Raw genomic sequence first — 12,968 nt, 5'->3', positions numbered from 1 at the left:
TGCCTCTGTGATGCGCATGCGCGGGGGCCAGACATGCGAATCCAGCGCATATGTGCGTGTCACCTATTCTGATTACCGCTTGAAGTTTTGATTCAGTTTCATTCTCAACCCATAGGATTGAATGCGGCCCTCGAGGTTGCCCAATGATTATGCTCTCTCACCAGTCCTTCTTATCCTTCACAATGTGGTTGCAGTAATTGTCACGGTATTACCGTGTCCGATACCGCGTAGCACTTTTGGACTACATTTCCCAGGAGGATTGTTTCATGAATAGAGTCTCGCGAGTCATTCACCAGTTCCTGGCAGCTCTGGCCCCGCCCTCCCGGATCACTTCCGGGTGACTACCGGCTTCTTGTAGCGCTGTCGGGTACGGCTACCACCTGGGGTAGCGACGGACAGGTAGGCTTTTCCCTACTTAGCCTTTCAAGATATACCTCGAGGTGTAGTGAGCGTTCCCTTATTTGTGGCGGATTGGCGCGTCTCTCTCGAGAGATAAGGCCGTACTTATGTCCCAGCTAGTGCTTTGCTGACCGTTATTTTGTTAGCGAGGTATCCTTTGGATGACTAATTTGCAATACAGCTGGCGATTTAATGTTCTTGTGTTTTTGCCAGATATGAACGCGCCTTGAGATTAGACTCTTTCCCTGTGAGTTGTTAGTATGTCACATCACTCCGATATTTGCCTCGCATCTATTCCAGAATGGGTAAAATCAATTTACAGTAACAGCATTTAGTGCGAGTTGGTCTAGCTTGTACAGCTCCTAGATTTGGTTAGACCGAAGATCATTAAACGTGGGCCCTAATGGTCGGACACTAGTGATGTGTTTCCTTTCTTTTGGGCTCATGTTGCACAATAGGCGTACTAGCTTACCTTCAGCTTACATGATAGTACTACACCTTTACCTTGTTGGGGTACCTGCAAGCAAGCAGTAACCTGCAGTTTTTAAGCTTGCTCCACCATAGGCTTTCGCACTCGAGTAGGAGCTTGTTTGTGAAAGGTTGTGTGACACATATGCGCTGTAGCGAGACTGGTTTTAAAGATCTTCCTACCAGCGTTTATACCTTCTTCTATACCAGGTTGTTTATATTTTTGGTTTTTACAGAGCGCTGCTTCACGCCCTGAGTTGTCACCAGGAGCGTTGATGCATATTCCCGATCTTTGACGGGTGAGCTGAGCAGTGGTATACGTGTTGGTACCCACCGCTGTAAGTCACTAATTGTCCTAACCCCTATCCTTGTGCTACATTGACATTTGCTTGTTGTGTGTTTCTTTTGTATTCCGTACAGGTACTTTATTAAGAACCCCTGCAGCCCCACTTCCCAATAACTGAGTGGTTGCATCTGCCGGAGGTACCGTTTTGATTTTATGCAGATGCATTTTGTCCTCATTTGGCTTTGCTTAATGTTGCAGGAGTAGCATATGGTCCTCATGAAAGCCTCGATCACAACCTGTGATTTATAATGGCTGAAACATGTTGACCACCTTTGTTTTAATTTTTGACATCCAACGATACTGAATAAACATAATTTTCGCTGGTTAGTCAATTTTAACTTATCTTGCACTCACACTGCACTCTCCATGTTAGTTCACAACACTTAGGGCAGCTTTAGTCTCTGTTAGATTTAGCCTCATTAGGTTATCAAGATCCTTAAAACATCCGTGAGCTCCTCCTTCCTTAGTTCTCTTGGAGTTGTAGCTCGTTAACCACACTAGGTTGTGGTTAACAGGAGGCCCCAGATGATGAAGCATGCCACCACGGTGGGTGATGGGACTCCGTCCTCTTTATGAGGACTTTTCTGTTTGCTATTAGCATTCGACTATGCGGCTTTGGACAATTAGTTTGACATTTGTAGACCCACGGATTTTTTGTTGTTTTCAGATTTAGATATCCTGGGGATTTTTTCCGTGCTGGTCTTTAAACTATCCCTTTGACCCCCGTTCTTTACCGGTATTGTTGTGCTTTCTTGGAGGTACCATTTTGGAACCTGTATAGAATTAGCCGGCTCCCCTAGAGGGGATACCTAACTAGGTTTAGGTGTAGAAAACATATTTCTTCCTCGGTGACTAGTACCCCAAGGAACTAAATATGTACATAGAAAGGATCCTGGTCTGTGCACTTAGTTACATTCATAATTGGTGATATGCAGAGCGTTTTCTTCTTGGTGTTCTGCCAGCCAAATCTAGTGAATATGACTTACAACTAGTATTTACAAATGGTTTGGTTTAAGTACAGTCTGTGGGCTGTCTTTTGTTTCTGTCCTAAATGTTGATCTGTGGGTTAAATGTGTGTTTAAATGTCTGTGGTTTGTCATTATTGGTACTTGTGTGAGTAAATAGCGATTGCGCTCTTGGTGCAAGAATGGCTAGCCTTAAGCGCGCTCTATTGTGTGTTCTGAGTGTATGACCCCCTTTTGAAAATGTCTGGAATGAGCTCAAAGTGTTTTTTTTATCATCATTCTGTTATGCAAAATATCATTAAAATAAAATATATTTTAAAATAATCCAGCAATGAATTATATAATATATACTAAATAGCTGCACGCTATCATTAAATTGACAGAGTAAGACACTATACATTTGTGCAAATTGCCACGATGCTAAAGATAAAATTAGAATCCACATTGGAATAAAAAAAGCTTCAAAAACGAAATTGTGTGTTTTGCAATAAATAAATTAAGATACAAAATGTCACAGCATTTATCCTTATGTATTAGGTATTAAAAGGCATTCACATTATCTGAGTGAGTTGGTTGTTGCTGAACTAAACACACATTACAGAACAATAGATTCGTGCTGGCTTGAAAGGCTGGCTTGAAAGGCGTGTGAATTCGTCGCCTGCGGATCACAAGCAGCTGTGTCAGCACGTGGGTATTTCTGACTCCAGGCCACAGAAAGAAAGAATGCTGAAGTCCACTAAATCTTAAGTCAGTGCAAACACGGTGTAAAACCCTGCATTTCAGATTGCTGTTTTAAAAGTTAGACATGAGGTTCATTATTTTGGATAACAGAGAACAGATTGACAGTAGGGATTTCTTTTCTTAATGCCTTTTTAAATAAGGATATCAGTGGTTTTGATGTTAAATAATAATGACTGTCCTTTAAAAGTGGCGCAGACTTTCATGTTTCAAGTTAGGCTTCTGTGCTTAGGGTTATGAATGAATGCGTTTAAATATGATAGGCAAGGGCTTTTCATATGTAAACTCATCAAAATGATTGTATGTATTAAAAAAAATATATATATATTTTGATTACATAAAAAAATGTTATTAAAGATAGGTGCATTAAATTCGTTTTTTAATATTTATAATGCCTAATAATGATACTGTGAACTCCTAGCATCAAAATTGAATTTAAGCAGTGCTGTACCGAAATATGAGGAAACTTACATGTGAAATGTCACTTTACCCAGGCGTACAAAACACATTTTTATAAGGGTGTACATTATACATTTCTGATACCACATCTCTGGGATATGTAGGGGATATTCTGGGGATGACTATTATGCATAAACGTTGTAGGATATTCATTTTTATGTGCCCCAAACATCAAAGTCGAAATTGGATAAACTTCACTATTTAAATGAGGTTATTCAAATCAGAGCAGCTTTTAAACTGCCTTAGGCTCCAGTAAATGCACATATGTAAGTATAGAATGAATAGCTGACATCTATACTGCTAGACAAGCACTCAGCACACTGCTTACAAATATTAATATGTACAAAAAACTGGCAGAAGTTATTAAGCTTACCTCTGAATTGCTGGTAGACAGGAATGGAGTGGGTTTGCTGTTCAGCTCTGTCTCCAGGGTCACTTTGAATTGGGAGAACTACATGGAAACCCTTGCACACAAAATGGAACTGCTGCTAATAGGTTAAAGGTCGAAGTTCTACATTTAGTAGCCTAGTAGGGCTCAGCACAAGGTTTGCTTTGACATTTCGACATTTGAAAGACGAGATGTCAGGGTTGGGAGAGAAAGAAAGGTTTTGCTTACTTTTTTTTGGCAAAAGCAAGCTTTTGCGCACTGATATGAACAAAAGGCAATATAATGGTATATGTGAGCTCTGATTAAGAGAATGGCTCTGCCATATATATAGCACTAAAGGCTTTTAGGGCTGAGTTAAGGAAGCAATGGGATTTAGTTTGAACTCATGCGCGCTCATGTTACACTTGTACATTTGCTAAAGGAATTGGTGGTTGGTTATTCATGTTCTTTAGCTAGCTCAATGTGCTATTTACTTCCTCAGAGTTTGTTTATGCCCAGTTGCTACAAATAGGGGTTGATAGTGTTGACAGAAGTGAAACCTGTTACAGGTTTCCTACTGTCAAAATGGGGGAAGGAGGCTAGCTCCTCTACAAATTAAGGGTAGGCAAATGTATGTTTTCTCTCTCTTTTTCTCACTTTTTTTTAGCCTGTCTAAACTGTGTGTGAAATAGCCATGAGACATTTAATTGGCTATTCAGTAATATTGTTTTAAATATTGTTAGCATTGATAAAATGAATAAATAAATATGTTATGTTACTGCCCATCCTGTCTGATGAAAATTATGAAAGGATGAGTAGTCTAGATTGCTGTTCCCTTATTTGATCTTTAATGGGAACTAGCTGTGGGTAGTTTTTGTTCTAAACTTCTCAGGTGATAACACCATTATTGTTTATGTTATTCTCATGCTACATACAGTTTTGCAAGGGCATTGCTACTTTTTATTAGCTAGTCTGTGTAAATAAACTGACAGTCCTCACTAGAGCTGATGTTGCATAGTTTGGATCGTGAAAAGTAGAATTCAGGGAAGATGCCCATGTGATCCTTAGCAAACATTTTTGAGGAAAATATTGTTTTATAGGAGTTTGTTTGTCACAATATGTTCTGCTGGAGAAAATGTACCCCTTATGTTGAAGTTTTTAGTTCTTTATGTAATAGGAATCCCTGTTAAATTAGCAGTTTTAGATTTTCCTGTTGCTGCTATAACACAAGAGCATGGTCCTAAGCGTACAAGGTAGGTGCTTTTATTAAGAGAAATCATTTTAGAAGTGTCTGCAGTCCTGTACAAGTAATGCAAAGTCTATGAGTAAAAGTGTAGAACATTTCCTTTTTTCTTGAGGGTCTTCAGGATGAATAATATAGGAATACACAGATGTAAGGATTTGGAGTATGTCTGTATTGTTTTTTCTCTTTTCCTCAGAATTTAGTAAATGAACACAGACTTCCTTGGCTGCTTGGGATTGGGTGACGTATTACTCTTGTCAGTTCACCAAAGAGTTCCTTTTATACTTGCCAATAGGTCTAGGCTGTTGTTTTTTTTTTACTCTCACATAGATGAAAGTGGTTCTTGGGTCCCTTGCTAATATATGGGGTGTCCCAAGACTAGGAAGTATTCTGAGACTATCCTCACTGTTGATAGATTATTTCTGTGCCTTGTCTAAAGACCTTTTGTTCTGTCCACCAAAAGATATTTTCTGCCTTGCAACCATTGCCAGAGGGGTGCGGACATCAGATCTAGCTTAGGGAGTCAGCACCAGTCCAGCTTGAAGTCAAGGTGAAGGTAACCAGCACAGCCATTGCTGGCAACTAGGACCTCAGTGAAGGTAGAAGGCCGGAAGCACTGGGATGTGAAGTGTGTACCCCTGCCACTGTCTTGGGCGAAAGACGGGGTCACAAATCAAAAAGGAGAAATCGTGGATCAAGTTTTTGATACCCAGCTGAGAGTCACAGACCTACCAGAACGGCAAGGTTGTTTTTGCTTGAGGTGACCCCCTTTGAAACAAGGGTTGCTTCAGGTACTTCAGCATCAGGCTCCTGAATGCTGGCTGTAAAGTCTTCACCTTTGTTGGTCAAGAGATACCTGGGCACACTGGATGCAATGTGTGGCCCCAACGAAAGAGCGGTGCACCAGCAGAGCAATACAGGAGTTAGGGAAGGACTTGAGTTCAGGGTACAGGTGCTGTGTCTCTGGTGCCTGTTAGATTGAAGTGAAGAAAACTGGTGCACTGCCTGAGACACTGGACAGGATCGCTGAGAGCATTTGCCCTGGTGGGTGATTGCCCTATCCTGAAAGAAGAAACTTTCCCCCTGAAACTGGGCCGTGATTCCTGAGTTGCGAGTTGTGCAGCTCCACCGTGGGAACAACAAGAGCCTGCCTGTGAGGCTCAAACGGACACAGGGAGAAGACTCCCCTCTGGCTGGTTGTACAGCAGCTTTAATTTCCCAAGGACTTTTTCTTTTTTGTTAAAAATGTACCCCATTGGTCGTCTCATTTTTGAGGAGGAGCAGCTCTTTGCAGCCCTTCATCCTAATTCTCATGGCCCTGTGTGGTCCTCCTGGTCCCCTGGATCCAGGATCATTTTTGTAATATGTCTGACTGCTTTAATATTTGAATTAGGAATAATGTTTATTCTGCAAGAGAAAAGTTCATCTGAGCAGTTGACAAATGTTAATTTACCCTTTCCTTGATTATAATGATTGATACTCTAGCCCTCATAAAGGAAGCACTGGAAAAGTCTAGTGAAAATGTTCTTATTAGATATGTGCTGTTGGCTATTCTGAAGTTGAAATGGATGGTCACTGAACTGCATAGGAGCCTTGAAAATGTTTTTACTGGATGGTTCTAGGATTTGCTTAGGACTAGAAAGTTAATAATTCTGTTTGTGATAATAGTCATTACTCTCTCCTACTATCTGTATGACCCAATGCTCGGTTCCCTTTGTACTCCTGCCTATACCTTATATATACCCGCTTAACAATATTTAGAATGAGAAATGCCCACATAGCAATGAATAAGAATATTGATACATTTATGAAAATTAATGTGCAAATATTTTCTGTGTTCCTACTGGATCATAGGAATGTCTTTAGCTCATGCTAAAAGGACCATCTGTTAAAGATTACAGGCATCTGTTAGCATGAGCTGAATGCCATTTTGTACTTGCCAGCTATTTTAGTTAGCTATGTGCTGGCCATTTGCTTTCTCCCTCTTCCAGATCTGAGGTTCTGGACTTTTAAGAGTCCAGAGGTGTCAGGGAAACAACACCCAAAGACCCCTGAGTTCCTTCCTGTCTCGGTGCACAAATAAACAGAGACGCGGGTTTCTCGATGGTGGCGTCAGAGACCAAGATTTATTCACTGCAAGGACACAGAAGTCATAGGAACCACACAGAGGCAGAATCTACGAGACTGTTCAAATTGCATTAAGTGGGTTGTTCCTTAAATACACGAAATATGTCTTTAGGCAACATTACACAAATATTTCTCATGCCCAACCCGGTGTCCCAAACAAACAATAAATAGACATCAAACAATAATTAGTCGTAGGTTTTCGGTATTCGATCAGGTCCCCTTGTCAGTTTTCCATTCTTTGCCCGATCCTCCCCATCATAAAAATCATAACCTCCCCATTGTAAAAGCCCAGAAGGAGAGGAGCAGAGCCAGGTGCAAAGGATTGAAAAGTAGGATAAGAGGTGTTTATGGATCATAAACGGGCATGGCTACCGTCTTCGGCCTTTCAGTCAGGACAATGGACACGAGAACCAGTATAGCAGGACTGGCCTCAGGCAAGGGAGGCAGCTTGATTCTGCCTAGTCATGCAGCGTCAGCCTTTCTCGGGGCTCGAGCTTACGTATCCTTAACAAGGTGATTCTGCCGGGGTCATCGCCCGTTCATTGACTATGTGAGGGCAAGAAAAAATATGGATGCCGTAACTAAAATGGATGCCATGACTTAACAACGGAATGCCCTATTTCTCAGTGAATTCATGCTAGTTGCGCAGCGAAAACACTGTCATGTATATAATGGATCATTTACGGTTCATTGGTACCAAAATCGTGTCAGTACTACGATACCGAATACACGGGTTCGGATCGCTACAGAACCTCAGACCGTCCTTTTGCCCTTACATAGGCAATAACTTACTCTATGTCAGAGTCCATTTCTATGTTCATCAGGTCACTGATATGTTGCTGAAGCATTACTCTATCCCGTGGCGTATCTCTAAAAACAGGTGGTCTTCTTATGCATGTCGAAACACAAAGGTTACATAAGGCAGGACCACACTGAACAATGAGACAGCACGAAAATAAAAATACCAACGCAACACCAGTGGCTATCAGAACCTTCCATCCCCATGCAGATAACAGACTCCAGAACCATCCCATTAATGACCAGTCACCTTCCTCTACATGAATAGAGTCAGAGATTTTGTGTAACTTAGAGATGGCCTTATATACCGTTGGCGCATTATCTGGGATAAAAACACAGCAACTCGACTGGATCATCTTACATACCCCACCTCGATCTGCAAGTAACCCATCAAGGACCATACGGTTCTGTAACGTCATGAGGCGATCCGCTTGAAGCTCAGCTGTCAGGTTACTAAGGGCCCCCGCAGTTTCGGTGATAGTGGATTCAACTACCCGTGTTAGTTGACGTAAGTTTCTACTGTTGGCCATAGGCCCCCAGAATAAAAGGAAACCTTTGAAGAAGTCTCCTGCCTCTTGGCCAGCAGTATCTTCTTTACTGAAAACACCTCTCACAACTCTAGTTTTGTGATAGTCCGGTGCAGCAGTGTATGTCGGAGGTAACAGTTGAGCGATATAACATGAGCCTGAGAAGTCAGCAGGCAGCCATGTGTATGCTCTGTCTTTGCAAACAAAATAGGTGCCCTTAGCAGCTGAAAATGCAGGGGAAGACTGTGACGGGAAAACGTATGTTTCGATACAGTCACTCTTCCCTAGTCGAGCTTTCAGATTCCTCCCATTTCCTTGCAAACAGACCTGACCTTGGTGGGGTACGACCCAGATCGGAGTCGAGCTTTTACGTTTGTTCTCACCCAAAGTAATGCCATATTCCGTAACATTCCAACCCATGTAAACTCGCAATTCATCCTTGGGAATGAACGGAGTGTTATTGACGTCTCTAACCATGTCAGTGATTCCTTTTACCAAGGCTCTATTAGCGGAGTTATACCTAGTGGAACGTGGAGGTCGTGGAGGATAGGTCTCTAGGGCATAAGCGAACATGGTCTGAAATGCCCAGAATGATCCATTATAACTAAAGGGCAGAACCAGATAAGGGATGCCCTTGTCCATGGTATGTGGTATCAAGCCACACACCCAGCAGTTCGTTGTGTTGACCACTAGTTGATGTTGGTGCAAGAGCTGAATGAAAGTGTTATTTATAAACTCAGGGCGTCGAGCTTGCTCGTGGGCAGGAAAAGGATGGAAAGAATGAAGAGAAACAACAGTCGGAGAAACGGGAACATGGGGAGATACTGTAGATGTAACAGGTGTAAAGATCAACTGAATACCAAAAATAATTCCGCCTACCAAAGTTATTAAAACAATCAGAAGTGTCAGAGCACATTGCATTAGAAAACATTTGCTATACAATATGTCATATAGTTTTGTCTTGTGGACATTTATGACGTTAACCCGTCGCAGTTCAGGAAGCTCCATCTTCTACAACCGTTCGCAACGGATGGTTTGTACCTGTTAAAAATTGCCTCTGTCTACCCTGGGAGTTCCCAAAGTAAACAGAAGAAACCGACCTTGTGTCTGGTTCCCTGCAAATTAAAACAAGGCACACGTTACGACCCTACGGTAACCCAGACGGCAAGGTGAGAGAACAACAAAAATAAAAAGATAAAAATTTAGAGCAAACTTCCTGACTGAATGGAATGCGGTAAGATCAAAACAGTTTTCAAAGAGAAAGGTAATTATGCAATCTTATTAGTTCATAGCAAGAGAACGTAGATTATATCTGTACTTTCCGGGTCTTGTCTGATCTTGGAATAGCTGGTCTACAGGTGCAGAAATGTTCGACTCCACGGGTGACAAATGTTCACTTTATACAACACTCTGTCCAAAGTTCTTAGGAGCGGTTCCTGCTGAGGTGTCAGAGTTCTGCGTTTCAGTTCGTGGGTCCGTTATGTACTCTGCATCACTGAAAGGGATGAGCCTAGGAACAGGTTCTGTCTCGGATATACCAAATCCCTGTCTAACCCAGTTGTCATAGGGGAGTGGGAGAGGGACACGCTTCGTATGGCTAGCGTGCACCCAATTCTTCCTTCCAGCTAGGCGTACAGCAGTTCTCGTTGTTAGGAGCACTTGGAACGGGCCCACGAATCTTGGCTGGAGGTTTCGGGTTCGCTCAAAATTCCGCACCACCACTTGGTCACCTGGTTTCAACGTGTGGCCTGGACTCTCTGGCAGTTTAGGCAAGGATTCGAATACCTGTTGATGAATAAGGCTTAGTTTAGCAGTCAGGTCATAAAGATAATCAATCAACATTGGATATTCGATCTGTTTGAATTCCTTTGGCCTAGGGACTCCCCAAACATTAGCAGGACGACCGAACACGATTTCATATGGGCTAAGCCCTACTCGAGAGTGTACAGTTGCTCTGGTGGACAGTAGAGCTAAAGGCAGTGCATCTGGCCAAGATAGACCAGTGGAATCTTGAATTTTAGCAAGTTTCAGCTTCAGGGTACCATTGTACCCTTCAACCAAACCTGCTGACTGTGGGGGATTCGCACTGTGGAATTTCTGGGTGATACCCAGACCCGTACACACACTCTTCATGACTTTCCCTACAAACTCACTTCCATTGTCCGACCAAACAATCCGTGGCATACCATACCTCGGGAAGTATTCTTTGAGGAGGATTTTGGCAGTGGACATAGCAGTGTTATCCTTTAATGGATATGCCTCAATCCATCTTGAAAAGGCACAGACTACCACTAGGACATATTTAAGATTGTTACACCTGTCCATGTGGATAAAATCCAACTGAATCACTTCAAAGGGACAAGAAGGGGGAGCAAAATGACCAGTTGTGGTTGGGGTTCCCTTGCCAGGATTATGCATCAGGCATATCATGCAATTTTTCACCACTCTTTCCGCACATTTAGTAATTCCATCATTCTTCCATACTGGAGCTAACACTTTACAGATCCCTTTCGAACTGATGTGCGCCGCTCCATGCGCCATCGTGACTACTGCGAGCACATACGCATCAGGTAACATCCAACGTTGCTGTTCAGACAAATCAACCCAACATCCACTTGAATCCATTTTACCCGTTTTCTCCTTCCATTCATTCTTCTCATTTTCAGTTGCTTCATTCTGGATTGCCTTTACACTTTCAATCGTATTCTCACACATCCCTGCTTCAGCAATCCATCTTGCAGACGTTGCAACGTACATTCGGCTCGTCATGTTCTTGGCCGTTTCTTTGGCGACCTCATCAGCGAACGCATTCCCACGGCCAACCTCATCCGTAATCTTTCGATGTGCACTGCACTTCACAATCGCAACTTCATTCGGTAGGGTCAGAGATTCCAATAGATCGCTGACTAACTGTCCATGTTGGATCTTAGTCCCATGGGATGTGAGAAAACCTCTTTCTTTCCACAGACGTCCAAAACTATGCGCTACGCCGAAGGCGTATTGGCTATCAGTAAACACATTCACTCTCTTTCCCTCAGCTAAAACACACGCTCTTGTTAATGCAATTAATTCTGCAGCCTGAGCAGAATTCTGACTCACTCTTGCGTTCTCCACAATCGTACTCAAAGTCGTAACTGCATACGCGGCCGTCACATCACCATTCTGTAGTTTAAAGCATGACCCATCGACGTACAAAGTGCCATCTGGATCTAGTAACGGAGTGTCTTTTAAATCAATCCTACCTTTTGTCTCTTCCTCAGTTCTGAAACAACAATCATGGGGCTCTGAATCACTCGACTCTTGGGTAGTCGGCAACAGCGTTGCTGGATTCAATATGTTGCATCGCTTGATCTGAATGTGACTTGCCAAAAGCGTCAGCTCATAGCCTGATAGTCTAGCACTTGTGAGGTGCTGAGTTTTTGTTCGATTCATGAGTGTATCCACAGCATGTGGAACCATGACTACTAACATGTTGTTCATGACTAGTCCAGCAGACTGTCGAATAGACACTGCAGCTGCTGCTGTAGCTCTCAAACAACTTGGCAATGCTCTGGCTACCGGGTCTAATGTGGATGAGAAATATGCACAAGGCCGCTGTTTGTCACCAAATTGTTGCGTTAATACACTCAACGCACAACCTCCTCTTTCATGGACATATAAAGTAAACGACTTACTGTAGTCAGGAGTACCCAACACAGGAGCTGAACACAGCGCATCACGTAAGTCGGAGAAGCTCTGTTGACATTCATCAGACCATGGCAAAGGGCTCGGAACACCTTTTCCAGTCAGGGCCACCAATGGTTTCGCCATGAGAGAGAAATTTGGGATCCATTGCCTGCAGTATGACGTAATACCCAAAAACGCACGTACTTCTCTCTGTGTGCTTGGTACTGTCATCTGTGAAATTGCTTTGATTCTCTCTGGGGTCAACCTTCTTCCCTCCTTTGACAAAAGATGACCTAAGTAGGTCACTTCTTGGCAACAATATTGCAGTTTAGAAGGTGAAACCTTGTGATGTAAGTCTGACAAATGACGTAATAAAGAAATTGTAGGTATTTTGCAAGTTTCCTTGTCATCAGCAGCCAGTAAAAGATCATCTACATATTGGATCAGAGCAACACCAGGAGGAAGTACAAGAGCATCTAATTGACTCTTCAATGCTTGGCTGTAAATTGAAGGGCTTTCACAATAACCTTGTGGAGCGCGTTTGAATCTGAAACTGCGACCTCCTAAGGAGAAACCAAAAATGTCTCTACTTTCCTCGGCTATCGGAATGCTGAAGAAGGCATTCTTCAAGTCGATCACTGTAAACCATGAGGCTGAGGCAGGAATCAACGTCAATAATGCAGTGATGTCTGGTACCACAGGAAACTGCGGAATCACTATTTTGTTAACTTCTCTAAGGTCAATCACAAATCTGTAGATTGGAGGTTTAGACGGGTCAGTGCGTTTTAAAATCGTCAGAACAGGACTATTGCAGACATTTCCTCTAGTTTCCTCTATCACATCTTTCTGTATTAAGTCTTTCACA

Source organism: Triturus cristatus, chromosome 4_2 (genome assembly GCF_964204655.1).
Source record: "Triturus cristatus chromosome 4_2, aTriCri1.1, whole genome shotgun sequence".
Classification (NCBI taxonomy): Eukaryota; Metazoa; Chordata; class Amphibia; order Caudata; family Salamandridae; genus Triturus; species Triturus cristatus.
The sequence above is the reverse complement of the archived record's forward strand: the minus strand, read 5'-3'. Positions refer to the sequence as shown.